General features: G+C 36.5%; 1 pseudogene; it reads right to left on the minus strand.

Annotated features, from left to right (window-relative positions):
• The window catches only part of LOC102478561 (MICOS complex subunit MIC27-like), a 37,711-nt pseudogene extending 22,859 nt beyond the window's left edge, over positions 1 to 14,852 (minus strand).
• Between the last annotated feature and the right edge of the window lie 2,344 nt (positions 14,853 to 17,196).

Raw genomic sequence — 17,196 nt, forward strand, 5'->3', positions numbered from 1 at the left:
TAAACACTGTATTTAGGAGACCTAAAATGCCCACGCAATTTTTATCTACCTTCGGACCACTATAACTGAGAGGCCATGTATAAGTGTGCCAGTCAACAATCCCAGCTGGATCTAGCTTTCTAGCCATCCTTGACAAGCTATCAGAGATGTGAATGAAACTCTTCGACTCAAAATCAGTCTTTTTGCCAGATGAGTAACCCTGAGTGGCCTATGTCAACACTAGGTATAACAGAAAGATTACTTGTTTGAACTATGATAAAATTCCTGACCCACAAAATCATGAAACATAATATAACAGTTATTTAAGCCACTAAGTTTGGGGGTAGTTTGTTACACACCAATAGGTAACTAGAACAATCAGAAACCTTTGATATCAAACTACTATCAGAATTGACTTACCTTGCACCAGCCAATATAACGACTAGTTGTAGTGCGGATGGAAGCAAAGCCTCTTTGTAAACGACCAGGCTGCTCTTCAACATATTTAGATTGGAGAGGTGGTACAGTATATATGGGGAGCTAGAGGTAGGGGGAAAAAAAAGGAAGAAAAATATCCATCAAAATAAAAAGCTGGTTGTTTGAGAGGATAAGGAAAACTGATAAGCTATTAGCTAGACTAATTAAGAAAAACAGAAAAAGGAACCAGATAGATATAATTATTAATAAAGCTGGTAATATTATAATAACTCAATATATGTGAAATAAAAAATTATGATATAATACTATGAGTAACTATATACCAACAAACTAGACAATCTAGACAAGCTGGACAAATTTTGGGACATGTACAAGTTACCTAGGTTGAATCAAGAATAAAATAGAAAGCTCGAATAGATCAATAGACTGAAGCAGTGATAAATATTCTCCCAAGAAAGAAAAGTCTGTGTCCACAGGACTTCACTTCTGAATTCTACAAAACTTTTGAAGAAGAGCTAACCCCAATTATTCTCAAACAATTCCTAAAGGTTCAAAAGGAAGGAATCTTCCCAAATTTATTTTATGAAGCCTCTATTACTTTGATACCGAAACCAGACAAGGACATAACAACAACAACAAAACTACAGTCCAATATTCCTGATGAATACTAACACAAAAAATTTCAACAAGATACTAGCAAACCAAATCCAAGAACATATTAAGATTATACACCATGACCAAGTAGGCTTTACCCTGGGGATGCAAGGATGGTTCAGCATACATAAAACAATAAATGTAACATACCACATTAACAGAAAGAAAAAAAATCATATGAGCATATCACAGTATCTTTTCATGATCAAGACTGTTAGCAGAATTAGGGTAGAAGGGCCATTCCTCAAAATAATAAAAATCATATACAACAAACCTACTATGGGCATCTTGCTTAATGGGGAAAAGCTAAAAAATTTTCCCATTAAAAACTGGAAGAGGAAGGACAAGGTTGCCCACTCTCTCCACTCCTTTTTAACATAGTGCTGGAAGTCCTAATCAATGCAACCAGGTAAGAGAGCAAAATAAAAGTACTCAGAGGGGGGAAAAAGAAGCTAAACTGTCCCTATTTGGAGATGATATGGTTATATACCTAGAAAATCCAAAGGAATACACAATAAAACCCCTAGAAGTGACATATTAATTTTACAGAGTTGCAGGATACGAAGGCATCTACAAAAGTCTATAGCTTATTTATACAACAATAATAAACAGACTGGAAAGAAGTAAAGAAAGAATTCCAATTAAAAATAGTTACAAAACAAATAAGATACATAAGAATAAATCTAAACAAAGAAGTGAAAGACCTTTACAAGGAAAACTGAAGAAAGAAATTGAGTATTATATAAAAACATGGATATCCCTTGCTCTTGGATTGGAAGAATCAATATAATCAAAACGTCAGCCCTACCCAAATTAATTTACATATTTAATGCAATTCTGATCTAATTACCTGAGACATTCTTCACAGAAATAGAAAAAAAATATTATAAACTTTGTCTGGAATTTAAAAAGACCTCATATTTACAAGGAAATACTGTATCAAAATAATAAGCTAGGAGGCATATCAATATCTGACTTTAAAGTATACTACAAAACAGTGATAACTGAAACAGCATGGTACTGGCATAAAAATAGATACATAGATCAATGGAACAGAATAGAGAATCCAGAAGTAAACCCCAAATCGTACAGTCAACTGACCTTTGATAAAAAGTATAAGGTAATGCAATGGAAAAAAGAGTCTCTTTGGCAAATGATGTTGGAAGAAGAATTGGATATACATTCACAGAAAAATGAAAGTGGACCACTATTTCTCACCATTAACTAGAATTAATTCAAAACAGATGAAAGACTTAAACATAAAGCCTCTAACCACTGAACAGCTGGTAGAAAGTGTAGGGCAAACTTTTGAAGACATTGGAGTAGGTAAAGATTTCTTAAATAAGACCCCTAAAGCACAGGCAATGATCTCTAAAATAGACAAACAGGATTACATCAAGCTAAGGAGCTTTCACTCAGCAAAAAACACTATACCTGAAGTGAAAATATACCCTTTGGAATGGTAGAAAATATCTGCAAAATATTCCTCAGATAAGAGACTGATATCTAGAATATAAAGGGAACTCAAGTGGCTCACCCATAAAAAAATATAATAACCCAGTTAAAAAATCGGCAAATGAATTGAACAGACAATTCTCCAAGGAAGACTTAGAAACAACCAATAGCCATATGAAAAAATGTTCAATGTCTCTTGTCATCAGGGAAATGCAAATTCAAACTACAATGAGGTATTATTGAACTCCAATAAGAATGACCAGGATTAAAAAAATAAAGAGTGATAAATGTTGGCGATGCTGTGTGTTGGTGAGGCTGTGGTGAAAAGGAAACTCTCTTACATTGCTGGTGGGAATGTAAATTAGTCCAACTGTTGTGGAAAACAATATGGAGATTTCTCAAAATCCTACAAATAGAACTTCCATATGACCCAGCACTCCCACTTCTTGGTATCTACCCAAAGGATAAGAAAATACTCAATTGGAAAGACAGTTGCACATGCAAGTTTATTGTACCATTATTTATTATAGCTAAAATAAGGAACTAAAGTAAGTATTCAAAAACTGATGACTGTGTTGAAAACTGTGGCATATATATACTATAGCATATTACACAACTATAAGAAACAATGACATCCTATCATTCAATTCAAAAAGGATGAATATAGATTTAATGTTGAGTAAAGTGAGCCAGACTTTAAAAGATACACAGTGTAGGGACCAGCAGAGGGTGTAATGATTACATAACTGGATTCCCATGTAGTCGACTGCAGTTTTAGTCCCAGACCCAGTGGCTTAAAACTCAGGCCAGGAGTGTGTGTACGTGTGTGCCCAAAATCGTGAGAGGAGACTGGAGGACAAGGGATTGTGGCATGGCCATCCACCCTGGGTGGTGATTTCTCACTTTCTGTCTCTCTGTCTCTGTTTTTCCAGCAAGCGAATGCGCCCTATAGCAAAAATCTCTTAAAAAAAAAAAAGAGGAGGTACACAGTGTATTAGCCCCACTCAATTTGTACTGAGTATCCACACTTCATGGCAGAGGTTGAGCAAGTTGAAGATGTGATGGTGCAGAGGATTGGTGCAGATGCCAGTGACAGTAAGGTGGGAAAGTCATTGGCAGAGAATCAGTGGAGGGTGGATATGGAAAAAAAAAGAAAAAGAAAAAAGATTATAAATGATAAACATGTGTTTATTAAAAAAAATCAAAACCTTTTTTTTCTGTATTGTCTGAAATAGTTCACATTAATATGTACCTGTTAATTTATCTGTCATCAAAAAGCACTCTGCCAGGACCAGCAGTAAGCGTAATGGCTATGTCGCTGGACTCCCATATAGTTGAATATAGTTCGAGTCCCAAACCCGGCGGCTTAAACTCACACCAGGTGCGGGTGCATGTGTACCCAAGATCCCAAGAGGAAAATGGAGGAGAAGGGACTGCGGCATGGCCAACCCCCCAGGGGTGTTGACTTCTCACTTTCTGTCTCCCTCTGTCTCTCTGGCAAGCACACGGGCCCTATAGGAAAAACTTCTCCAGGAAAAAAAAAAGAGAGAAAAAAAAAAAAGCACCCTGCCTAAAAGGAAAAACTGACTAGTGTGCAAAATGTTTACAATCTTTTGTAAAATTAGTTTATCATTAATTTGTAACTGTAAATAATTGTTATAAATATCACCTGTATTTTTGATACATGTGAGCTGCAACTGAAATTTATTTTGCCAATGTTTTCTGAATAAACTGAATAAAGTTTTTTTTTTCTTTTCTTTGGAGAAGTTTTTGCTATAGGGCACATGCGCTCTCCAGAAAGACAGACAGAAAACGAGAAATCACCCACCAGGGGGGATTGCCACGCCATAAACCCTTCTCCTCCATTCTCCTCTCGGGATCTTCGGGACGCACGTACATGCACCCGGCTTGAGTTTAAGCCACTGGGTCCGGAACTTGAACCACGGTCGACTACGTGGGAGTCCGGCAACATAGCCATTACACTAACTGCTGGTCCCCTGAATAAAGTTTTTGTTGGGGAAAAAGTGGAATATATTAGGGCTAGAAGATTTTGTAGTGGTTACATCACTGGACTCCCACGTGGCAGAACATGGCTCTAGTCCTGGACCCGGCGGCTCAAAATTCACACTGGGAGTGTGTGCATGCGCGCCCAAGATCCCAGGGGGAGAATAGAGAAGAAAGGATTATGGTGTAGCTATCCCCTCTGGGGGGGTGATTTCTCTGTCTCTGTCTGTTTCTCTCTCTCTCGCCGTGAGTGCACACACTCTAAGGCAAAAACCTCTAAAAGAAATGGAATACAAACAAAAACCAAAACATATGATGAATGTAATGGACACTTTGGACAGGAAAAGTTAATACAGATTTCATGGGGAAGTGAAATTTGTGAAAGGTCATAAGATTTGCATCATTCATATCTGTCTGTGATATCTATGCAGCACCTTTGACTTATGGTCAACTTTGTCAACTCCAAGGGACACTTGACAATCCAAACAAATGCTATGGGGATGGCATCACCTTCCTGTGAATAGTGTCTCCTGGAGTTGGACAAGGAAGAGCCCAGTTACTCATTCTCTGGTCTACTAGGGCTTGGAGATCCAGGTCATAGTTTATAGAAGTAAAAAGAAAACCATATTTAGACTGGAGAGGTGGGGCAGTACATATGGGTAGCTAGAGGGAAAAAAATGTCAAATACAAAATAGCTGGACAGCCTTTCTCAGCAACATAATGCAACAGGAATCTTAACCTTTCTCCTAAAAATAATTTAAAATGCTGTTAAAGTATTTTTTTTTCTTTTGGAGAGGTTTTTGCTATAGGGTGCATGTGCTCGCCAGAGAGACATAGAGACAGAAAGCAAGAAATCACCCCCCCAGGGGGGATGGTCACGCCACAATCCCTTCTCCTCCATTCTCCTCTCGGGATCTTGGGCACGCACGCACACGCGCCCGGTGTGAGTTTTAAGCCACCGGGTCCGGGACGCGAACTGCGGTCGACTACGTGGGAGTCCAGCGACATAGCCATTACGCTAACTGCTGGTTCCCAAGTATTTTTAAAACCATCTTAAATACAGAGATGATGTGGTAAACTGAATATATGTACTGCTCAGAGGCCAGAAATGAAGTGATGCCACATATAGCATGAGTCAATGGTTCCACTCTTAGATATATTTAGAGAAAGTACAGTTCTTATGTACCTGGAGATATGTACAACAATGTTCATAGCAACACTTTAACTGCAAATACCTGGAAACCATTCAAATGTCCACCAGCAGAATAATTAATTAAAATGGGATGTATTAGGGACCAGTAGGTGGCATGGTGGTTAAAGCACTGGACACTCCTATATGGCCGACCGGAGTTCAAGTCCTGGACTTTGTGGCTTGCTTTCTCACTTTCTGTGTGTGTGTGTGTGTGTGTATTTGTCTCTCTCTGGTCAAATTAAAAGGAATGAATGAATGAATGAATGAATATACTTAAATAATTCTTTTAAAAATTGGGTGTATCTATATTATAAAATATACATTAGGAAAAATATATAAATTACAGTTTCATGGAAAAATTTGAACAAATTTCATGAATATAATGCTTATCTAAAAAGGTAAGATGTAGAAACCTTCACACAGGCATGTTTCCACTAGTATATAGTTCAAACATGTCTAATACCCCCAAAAAATATTGCTTAGCAATACAGATACCTACAGTCAATTATATAGAAATATAAGGAGTAATATTCAAAACTTGGCAAAGTGATTATCTCTGAATGGAATGGCATGAAGATAAAGGAGATTTTGCAGACTTTTTCCTTTAACTGGGTGATAGGTACATGGCTGTCCATCACCATTACCCTATATTTATTATTTATATCTTCCATATATTGGCTAAACAACGTTTCGATTCTAATCAATATTTAATAAAAACAAATATAAATAAAAATAACTATAAAAAAAGTTTAACCAGATAAGCTCTTATTTCCTTTAAAAATATAAAAGCAATTTTTTTGCTTTTATATTCAGGGTATATATAGCACCTTCCTATGAAGTTTGATGAAAATGTAATTGGGAAGAATCATGTTTATAAATCAGTAGCAAGGGAACAATAAACTACATGATAAATAGCTTTGGATTTTATCCTTTTTTTTTTTTTGGAGAGGTTTTTGCTATAGGGTGTGTGCCTCACCAAAAAGACAGAGACAGACAGAGAGACAGAAAGCAAGAAATCACCCTCCTGTGGGGATGGCCACATTGCAATCCTTTCTCCATCCTCTTAGGATCTTGGCCATGCACGCACATGTGCCCTGCGTGAGTTTAAGCCACCGGATCCGGGACTTGAACCATGGTCAACTACATGGGAGTTCAGCAACATAGCCATTATGCTAACTGCTGGTCCCTGGATTTGATCCTTTACCAACAATAAATATGAGATTATTATTAAAAATATTTTGTATCCTTGAAAAAATGCTAATAGGGTGAATATAAACTGTTTTGAATGCAAAAATGACTATGTGAGGTAATGTATATGCTAATTAACTAGATTCAGTTATTCCATAACATATACCAGGGCCTTCATTCTTTTACATTATTAACTGAAGAAAATGGGTGTCTTTTAAAGATTTTTTTTTAAGATTAGAAAACAAAAAGAAGTCAAAGAACCACATCAGGGCTGTAAGGTGAATGCCTAATGATTTCCCATAGAAACTCTTGCAAAATTGTCCTTGTTTGATGAGAGGAATGAACAGACACATTGTTGTGATGAAAGACTCTCTGGCAAAGCTTTTCCAAGCATCTTTATACTAAAGCTTCAACTAACTTAGCTTCAACTAACTTTCTTAAAACATTTTCATTATCAGATATTATCATTTTATACCTCTCTAGAAAGTCAAGATACAAAATGCCTTGAGCATCCCAGAAGACCGTTCTATGACTTTTGCTCTTAACTGGTCTACTTTCAATGTGGCTGAATCATTTCCACATTATCTACTTTGGTTGTGCTTTGTATTCAGGACTGTACTAGTCAAGCCATGCTTCATCTGTTATAACTCTTTCAAGAAATACTTCAGGGTCTTGATTCTACTTGTTTAAAATGATGTTATTGGGAACCAGCAGGTAGCATGGTGGCCAAAGCACTGGGCACCCTCACATGGCCGACATGGTTTGAGTCCCGGACTTAGTGACTTGCTTTCTCACTTTCTCTCTCTGTCTGTGTTTCTTCTGGTCAAATTAAAATAAATGAATGAATAAATAAATAAAATTAAATAAACAATTCTTTAAAAAAAATGATGCTATTGATCTGTGAACTATTGATTTCCTTGAGGCATTGTCCCCATAAATCTTTCATACAAAATTTGATGTTTATTCTTGTTTCAATTTTAGCAGAATTCATGCTGCTCTGAGAGAGATTTTTTTTTCAAAATGATGCTTGAATCTTAGTGCCTTTAATATTTATGAAAGTAAAATAAAATAGTCTAGTTTAGTTTACTAACTTTATGGTTTTCCACAGTGATGGAAAATGTTAAGGATATACTAAATAAGTATAAACATACTAATAATTCCAAAGATAAAAATAAGAACATTAATTTTTCCTACTGTGGCTCTCAGAATACATTTACATTGAAGCATATAGAGGTTTTAATGTGATCTTTTCCTGAAAGATTATGAAAGCATTATGATTTGTAAAATGTTTCCTTATATATCACTATAAAACAGGTTTAAAAGACATAAATATTAGTGTTTTGCCTACATGCAATTTTTTTAAATTAGTTTTAAATTTATTTTACATAAAAGAGAAACATTGTATGGCCCCACTTACTACATACTGAATGCCCACACTCTATGGCAGAAATGGAATGGCTGGAGGAAATAAAAGTGTGGAGAACACTTATGGATACTGGAGACAGTATGGGAGGATGGGGGGTGGGAAAGTGGGAGGAGGGAATTAAGGAAAAAAATAGAGAGCAAGACATTTAAGGGCCTATATGCCATTTTAAAATCTGCTAATATTCTTCTATTGCCTTTTCCTATAAATGTATGTAATGTATATTAAAAGATGAAATGAATAAAATCATTTCAGTAATTTTATGTGTACAGATGATTATTAGTGTCATGGAATTGAAAAGCCAAGTAAATACAACAAAAAATTTTAAATTGTATATCAAAGGAAACCCACCAAAATTTAGCGCCTCTACCTAGATCCTGTTCACACATGTAACAGTACATAAGTATGAGTTGATTTTGTTCAAAAAATTTTAACTCCATTAATAGTTTTTCATAATGCATTTTTCATGAACTTTTTGAAGATGCCTTGTATTACTTCAAAATATCATTTTGGCAGCCTAGGTAATGCAACAGTAACACACTGCTCAATGATGCTGGATTAAAATGGCAGATTGTGGGTTTGGGTACCTGGTCAACCTATACAGGCCCATAATTCTGACTGGCTAGGAAGGCTTGAGGGGATCATAGCATGAGACCCTCTTGGTTGTTGCTTTCTCTCCATCACTATGCTCATGACAAAAATAAGCTTAAAAAAAAAAAGAAACAAAAACATCCTATTGCATAAAGTAAGGAACATATATTTATATCTGCCACTTTTAAAAGTAAAATAAAAAAAAGAGACAGTGTCAGTATGGTAAAACATTTATAGTACTAGGTCACAAAAGTCTTTCTTTTACCATTTGAGGATACTTTGCTATCCATACTATGATTAAATAGATTTTATGTTTCTCTTTCCAAACTAATGCTTACATTTAAATTCATCAAGCTGTCAACTATGTATAATTAGGAGGGTCAGAGATGCATATTTTATATTAAAGATCTATTTTAAATATAAAAGGCAAGTACACTGCATGTCAAGATATTTCCACAGAAAAGGGGCATGAATGTGAATGTACTGGTTGTGAGGGGGTTTGCCCCTTCCTCATGTTTATATATCATGTCCCCATACTCTCTACTCTTCAGTTTCAAACTTTAAACAGACATTAAGTGTTCTTAGTCTCTCCCCTAATCTCATCACAGCATGCTAATTTTTAATTTATACTGCAGTACAAATTAGATTAACAGTTTATTTTTATTAATTTATTTTTTGGAGAGGTTTTTGCTATAGGGCGCGTGCGCTCGCCAGAAAGACAGAGAGAGGCAGAGAGACAGAAAGCAAGAAATCACCCCCCGAGGGAATGGCCACACCGCAATCCCTTCTCTTTTTCTCCTCTCAGTATCTTGGGCATGCATGCACGCATGCACGCACGCACACGTGCCTGGCGTGAGTTCAAGCCACTGGGTCCGGGACTTGAACCGCGGTCAACTAGATGGGAGTCCAGCAACATAGCCATTATGCTAATTGCTGGTCCCAGATTAACAGTTTATAGAAGAGGTTCTGTATCTATGGTTTATGGTAAGTAAAATTTTGTATCTGTACATTTCTGGGAAGAGCATCCAAAGTTTTAATCAGAATCTCATTTGTTACAATGGTTAAGAACCAGTGTTTTAAAGTATTTTCTTTCTTTTTTATTCATTTTATTTTTGTCGCTATAGGGCGCATGCGCTCGCCAGACAGACAGAGAGAGACATAGAGACAGAAAGCAAGAAATCACCCCCCAGAGGGGATGGTCACATCGCAATCCCTTCTCCCCCATTCTCCTCTCGGGATCTTGGGCACGCACGCATACGCGCCCGGCATGAGTTTCAAGCCACCAGGTCCAGGACGTGAACCGCGGTCGACTACGTGGGAGTCCAGCGACATAGCCATTACGCTAACTGCTGGTTCCCTAAGTATTTTCTTTCTTAGGCATGAACAATTTAAACATATTTGAAAGATTTATGATAAAAGAATTTCAACTCTACTGTACGATCACTTTAAAAATTGTATAAAATTACTTTCAGGCTATGTAAAAGTGTATATGAAAAGTAAATTTTGTGTTTAGATTTGAGTCCTATTCCCAGGATATCTCATTAGATATGTGAAAATATTCCAAAATCTGAAAAAAATCTCAAATCCAACACACTTCTGATCCCAAGCATTTCAGATAAAGTATAATTTAATTTGTAAACATAAAAACTAATGATCTTTGGCAGTATTAAAGTAATATATCCTACAACAGAAGTCAGAATCTATCACCTGCAGTAGTCAAAATATTCCTAGAGAAAACTCTTACCATCCTGAATGTGTTTGGCAGAGAATGATTAGAACAGTGAAGGGATTCAAAGCTCTAACATATGAGAGATGGTTAAAGTGAACTAATATGCTTAACTAGGAAGCAAAATTAGTCAAAGTATAACTGACATCTGAAGGGATGGTTTTTGGAAGAGAGATGAGAATATTTCTGTAGCTTACTAATGCAGAAGATATAGCACCAATGGGTGGAAGTTGTTATGCGATAGGTGTAAGTCTTGTATAAGGAAGGACCTTACGTTGAATGAGAGCTTCCAGTTAACTAGAATGAGTTCCTTAGGCTCCTTTAACCAGAGTTTTATTCATTTAGAGATAAATGGCCACTAAATGTGCTTACTGTAGAGGGGATAGTATCATTCAGAAGGCAGAAGTAAAAAATAGTCAAGGTCACTTCTAAAATAGATCTTAATGATTTTCTTAAGCTGACACTTCTCAATATTAAGTGTACCAAAAAAAAGAAAAATTAAACTGCCTACAAGGTCTAAGACCAATACTACTAATTTATTACTTATTAAGAAATATCACTAATTATTTTTCATTGGACTTAGAATTTTAGATGTTTTGGTTAAATATCATGTTTATTTTGAGATACCTTATGACTATTTCTCTCAGTATATAAAATGTATCTAACAAAGATTTCAAAGACATTTTTGCGTAGAAATAACTAAAAAACATAAAAACAACAAAAATACATGGCTTTTGCATCATCTTTATGTTATGCAAAATTCATAAACTTTTTTAGACAAATTACCTGCTCTGGTTTCACTAGCTGCTTTCTGGATTCCTCTTCTTTGGCCGCATATACACTTATAGATGTGTATATTAGACCTGCAGGTGTGGTTGTCAGCTTTCCCATCTGAAAAAGTCATATCAAAAAGACTGCTTTAATTAAAAAGCTTCCCATCTTCTATTTCCTGATAAATTTGGAGGTGGGCATCTCAGGAACACTACTGGTTTCACATACATATATTAAATACTCTAGCACTCCAAATTATTTCATATAATTTTAAGACATAGTTACCAAAATACTCTTTTCATACTAGATGATAAAGTACTATTTATTAACTACCTGTTGCACATGGAAAATAACAATATATAATTACCAAAATTTGAGAGATGAAGTAGGATTGATTATCATATCCACCCAGTCCACAAATATTTTTGTTTTCAATTTGCTACAGGGTACATGCTCTCTCCAGAGGGACAGAGAAAAAGGGAAAGTGAGAAACCATACCACCTCCTACCCCCAATGGGAATGGTCATGCCACAATCCCTTCTCCTATATTCCTCCTCCTTTCAGGATTTTGGGCATACAGGCATGCACACGCACCCAGTGTATTTCTCAACCTGCAGAGTCCAGGACTCAAACCCAGTGATCAGCCATGTTGGATCATGCTGCCTTAACCATTATTCCCTGGGGCACTGAGTCCACAAATATTAATCAAACCGCTACATACCATGTATCAAACCCTGGTCTTCAGTGCTTATGATACTATAATGAACAAACCCAAGATTCCTGTTCTTTTCATTTTTTTTTTTCCTTTTTTTTTTTTTGGAGAGATTTTTGCTATAGGGCATGTGCGCTCGCCAGACAGACAGAGAGACATAGAGACAGAAAGCGAGAAATCACCCCCCAGGGGGGATGGTCACGCCACAATCCCTTCTCCTCCATTCTCCTCTCAGGATCTTGGGCACGCACGCACATGCGCCCGGCGTGAGTTTTAAGCCACCGGGTCCGGGACGTGAACCGCGGTCGACTACGTGGGAGTCCAGCGACACAGCCATTATGCTAACTGCTGGTTCCCAAGATCCCTGTTCTTTTAGAACTGATATTCTAGTGGAGAGGAGACAGACAATAAGCATAATAAAAATTATGCAAAAAAATTACATGGTACACTACAAGTTGCTAAATACTAGGGAAAAAGTAACTGTAAGGGTGGTCTAAAGTATCAGGTGATGCAGATTGTATCTTGAAATATAATTTCTATTTACATTATTCATAGAAATAATTTCCTTCTATTACAAATGTCTTGCCCCTAACTTTCCCAATACATTCCTTTTTACCAATTCCATGCTTAATCTAAAGCAAAAAGTGATCATGTTTTCAATGTAATCTGATCTGAATTAAGAATGTAGGATGGGATGTCAGCAGGTGGCATAGTGGTCAAGGTGCTGGGCTCCCACGTGGCTAACACAATTCGAGTCCTGGACCTGGTGGCTTGCTTTCTCACTTTTCCTCTCTCTCTGGTAAAATTTAAAAATAATAATAATAAAAAATAAATAATTTTTTTAAAGTATGTAGGATGGTATAATAATAGCACACATTCTGCAATGCTGGAAGCCACATGGAAGGTTCGGATTTGGTTTCTGGGTCAACCTGTACATGCCAGGTACATACACACATGCCCATGATCCTGGCTGGCTAGAGAGCTCGAGTTGGGAGTAGATCATGATATGAAACCCTTTTGAGAATGCTTTTTCTCTCTCTCCCTTTGTCTCTTTCACTCTCTTTGAATAAATATACTTCAAAAAATAGAATGCAGAGGGGCCAGCAGATGGTATAGTGGTTACTTTGCTGGACTCCCAGATGGCTACCCATGGTTTGAGTCCTGGACCCGGTGGCTTGAAAATCATGATGGGCATGTCGGCACGTGTGCCCAAAATGGATTGTGGCATGGCCATTCCTCCGGGGGGTGATTTCTCACTTTCTCTATCACTGTCTCTGGGTTGCTCTCTCCAGCAAGTACTCATCCTATGGCAAAAACCTTAAAAAAAATAAAAAATAGAATGCAGAAAAATTACTGGCAATAAGAACTAACTGTTCCAATGTGATTAAGGTACCAAAATAATTCCCAAAGAATATCCATTCAACAAGGCCAAATGAACATCTTTTCAAGAAACAAATATTTTAAAAGTCTGATTTCTGGGCCAGTGGGTGGCACAGTGGTTAGGATGGATGCTGGATTCCGACATGGACACCCACAGTATGAAGTCCAGACCTGGCAGCTTGCTTTCTCATTTTCTCTCTCTTTCGCACTCTCATCGCTTTCTGATGAGCACACATGCCCTATAGCAAATTAAAAAAATAAAAATAATAAATTAATAAGTAAATAAATGTATTTTTTTAAAGTCTGATTCTTTATATGGAAAAGATATTTGCTCAAATTGACAAAGGACACCGAAACGGACAAGCTTTTGGCTCACACGCAAATGTAATTTCCAAGACCTGACAAAAATATTCACCAAAGAATTCTAAATATTCTCTGATAACACTGACAAAGTGCTTATACCTAATTAATGGCATGGTTTTCAATATTTTTTTTGAGCAGTGTAAAAATAGCTATATAGGCGGAAGTTAAGCAATTTCCTGCTTAAACTGATCATGACCCTGATTCAGATTGATGCTCCAGAAATAAGGTAAAATGAAGACTCAACATTAACAAGAGAAATTTTACTTTTCTCTCCCTTCATTACTCCTCCTAGCACATGTGACAGCATTGAAGAATGATTTATCTAGCCCTGTCTCCCCAAAGACATCACTTTTGATTTCTTATATACATTCAGTATTGACTAATGAAACAACAAGATATTTATTCCAAATCTATATCAATAGAAAAGATATTAAAACTGATGTGTGTTCCCCTATAAACCTGAGAAACTTTTACTAATAAAAGCTCTGAAGTTATTATTTGTAGGATATCATTTCTTACAACATTTAAAAGCTAGTTTTTAAATACTTGGCTACATTACTCCCTAGATATAAGACTTGTTTTAGAAGTTTATTTATTTATTGCTTTTCAAGGCAGAGATACAGACAACAGAGTCCTCATGCTCCAATCTACCACCAGTTTCAAACAGCCCTAGATCACAGACACATACCCTAGCATATTCAGGGAGGTTCTGGGACATGAACTCAGGACTTTTCTCACTACATAAACACCACGCCCAACACTTTGAAATATGCTACTATCTGAAAATTTCTTCAGCACCCTAATGTTCCCAGAGTATAGTCATGTTACTTCATATTATGCAATAGTAAGTACACTATGAAAGATATTAATAAGTATTGCCTGATATTTAAGATTTAGTGCCCAGAGTGTGGAGCAGCAACCTAAAAAGTTAATATACTTTGAAAAGTACTTAAATACCTTCTCTTTATTTCCAGCTCAGTAGGATAGGATCCACCCATTTTTTCTTACTGTCTTCACAAACTTATTCACTTTTATTGATGAGGTAGTATGGCAAAATGGAAAAAATATGAGGTTAGGAGTAACATGGGTCTAATTTTGAATTATTATTATGGACCTGAGCAAGTTACCTATCCTCTTAGGATAGTTATACAGCCTAATATAGTAATTAATATCTGTATGTATTTGTTGACATTTAAATTAAAATTAAACAAATAAGTCACATTACTTATTTCAATTGCTTAACAGTTATAATGGAGAGTACATATATAAAATGATTCCATCATTGCAGAAAACTCTAGAGGACAGTGCTAACTTAATTAAGTCGTAGGCTGGCTATATATATCTAAAAAAAATGAGTATGCATTCCTGTTTTGAGTATTGCAAGGATTAAATAAGCAGCTATACAAAAATGGCTTATGCTGGGACCAGCAGTTAGTGTAATGGCTATGTCGCTGGACTCCCATGTAGTCGACCGAGGCAGATGGACACACACAGGTCTTTTAAAGCCCAGGTTACACCAATGAATAGGATTGGCAAACTCTAGCTGGCAGCTTAAACTCACAATGGGCACATGTGCATGCATGCCCAAGATCCCGAGAGGAAAATGGAGAAGGGATTGTGGTGTGGCCATCCCCCCTGAGGGGTTATTTCTCGCTTTCTGTCTCTCTGTCTCTCTCTTTCTGGTGAGCGCATGTTCCCTACAGCAAAAAACTGTCAAAAAAAAAAAAAAAGGCTGGGGACCGGCAGTTAGCATAAAGGCTATGTCCCTGGACTCCCACGTAGTTGACTGCAGTTCGCGTCCCAGACCTGGTGGCTTAAAACTCACGCCAGGCGCGTGTGCATGCGTGCCCAAGATCCCGAGAGGAGAATGGAGGAGAAGGGATTGTGGCGTGACCATCCCCCCTGGGGGGTGATTTCTCGCTTTCCATTTCTCTGTCTCTCTCTGTCTGTTGGGCAAGCGCATGCGCCCTATAGCAAAAACCTCTCCAAAAAAAAAAAAAAAATAAGGCTTATGCTTGGTAAGTAGGAAATTAATATGTTTCACATTCCTTCTAAATGTTGAATAAAAAGTTAAATGGCTGTGCCTACTCCTCATTTTCTTCTCATATGTATTTTATGTTAATCGTTAAGTGAGAACTAAAATTAAAAAAAATACATACACCACATTTATAGCCTCTAAAGAGAAAAAAGCAAAGACTTTAGCCAAAATAAATCAGAGGCAGATGGGCACAAAATCCCAAAAGGAGGAGAAGGATTGCGGCATAACCACTCCCCATGGGTGGTACTTTTTCTTCTCTTGCTCTGGCTATCTGTCTCTGGAAAACACACTCATCCTCTAGCCAAAAAATAAAATAAAATGAAAACAAAAAAAGTGTACAGAAAATGAGTATTACTAAAAAACTTCACATGGAGTTCAAATTTTTTGCACTCGCAAATAAACTCATACTTCTATTTTTTTCCCTTGAACTTTTTGAAGTCTCCTCATGATTACCTGTCCATTAACATGGAAACCATGGGCAATGGTACTATAGCTCATGCCTGAAGAAAGCTTATCTAACACCCATTTTTTTCCATAAAATGCATCACAGTTTTATTTAAGAACATTAGATGGCACTTCAGCACTATACTTGGGAGACATTTTAAATGCTGAAATCATGAAAAACATGACACTGAATAAACAGACCACATAAAGGACATCTATTGACAGAATAAGAATTGAAACAAGAAGGTAGAGTACTGACTTATTTGAACTCGGATGGAAATTTGAAGACTGAAGACCTCCGATAAAAATTTTTGCCATGCTGCATATCTATAAATGAATGTAAAAAATACCAGGAAAATTTAAGGTCACAAATAAATTTTATTTATTTTTATTCTTATATACGGTGATGAGTAATAATTACACATATTTATATTACATATAATATGGTGTGATATTTTGATTCAAGTACATAATCTATAATGATGAAATAAGAGGAGTTATCATTTCCATCACCTCAAACATTTGTCAAAAATTTTAGTGAATAGGCAAATTCACAAATATAAAATTCATGAATAATGATAATTGACTATAATAATTTTTTCTGGATTTTTTTAATGCCATATAGGGTGCTTCTTTTCCAACTATATTAATATCTCATCACTTAAAAGCCTGGTAAGGATTATGGGTTTTCGCTTTTTTATTAACAGAATTGAAATTTAAAGTTCTCTTCTATTAGAATTTTTGTTACTAGGACCAGCAGATGGTGAAATGGTTACATTGCTGGACTCCTACATAGTCAACTAGGGTTCAGGACCCAGACACTTCAACTCATGCTGGA

The sequence above is a fragment of the Tupaia chinensis genome, unplaced genomic scaffold, assembly GCF_000334495.1.
Source record: "Tupaia chinensis unplaced genomic scaffold, TupChi_1.0 Scaffold143610_1, whole genome shotgun sequence".
NCBI lineage: Eukaryota > Metazoa > Chordata > Mammalia > Scandentia > Tupaiidae > Tupaia > Tupaia belangeri.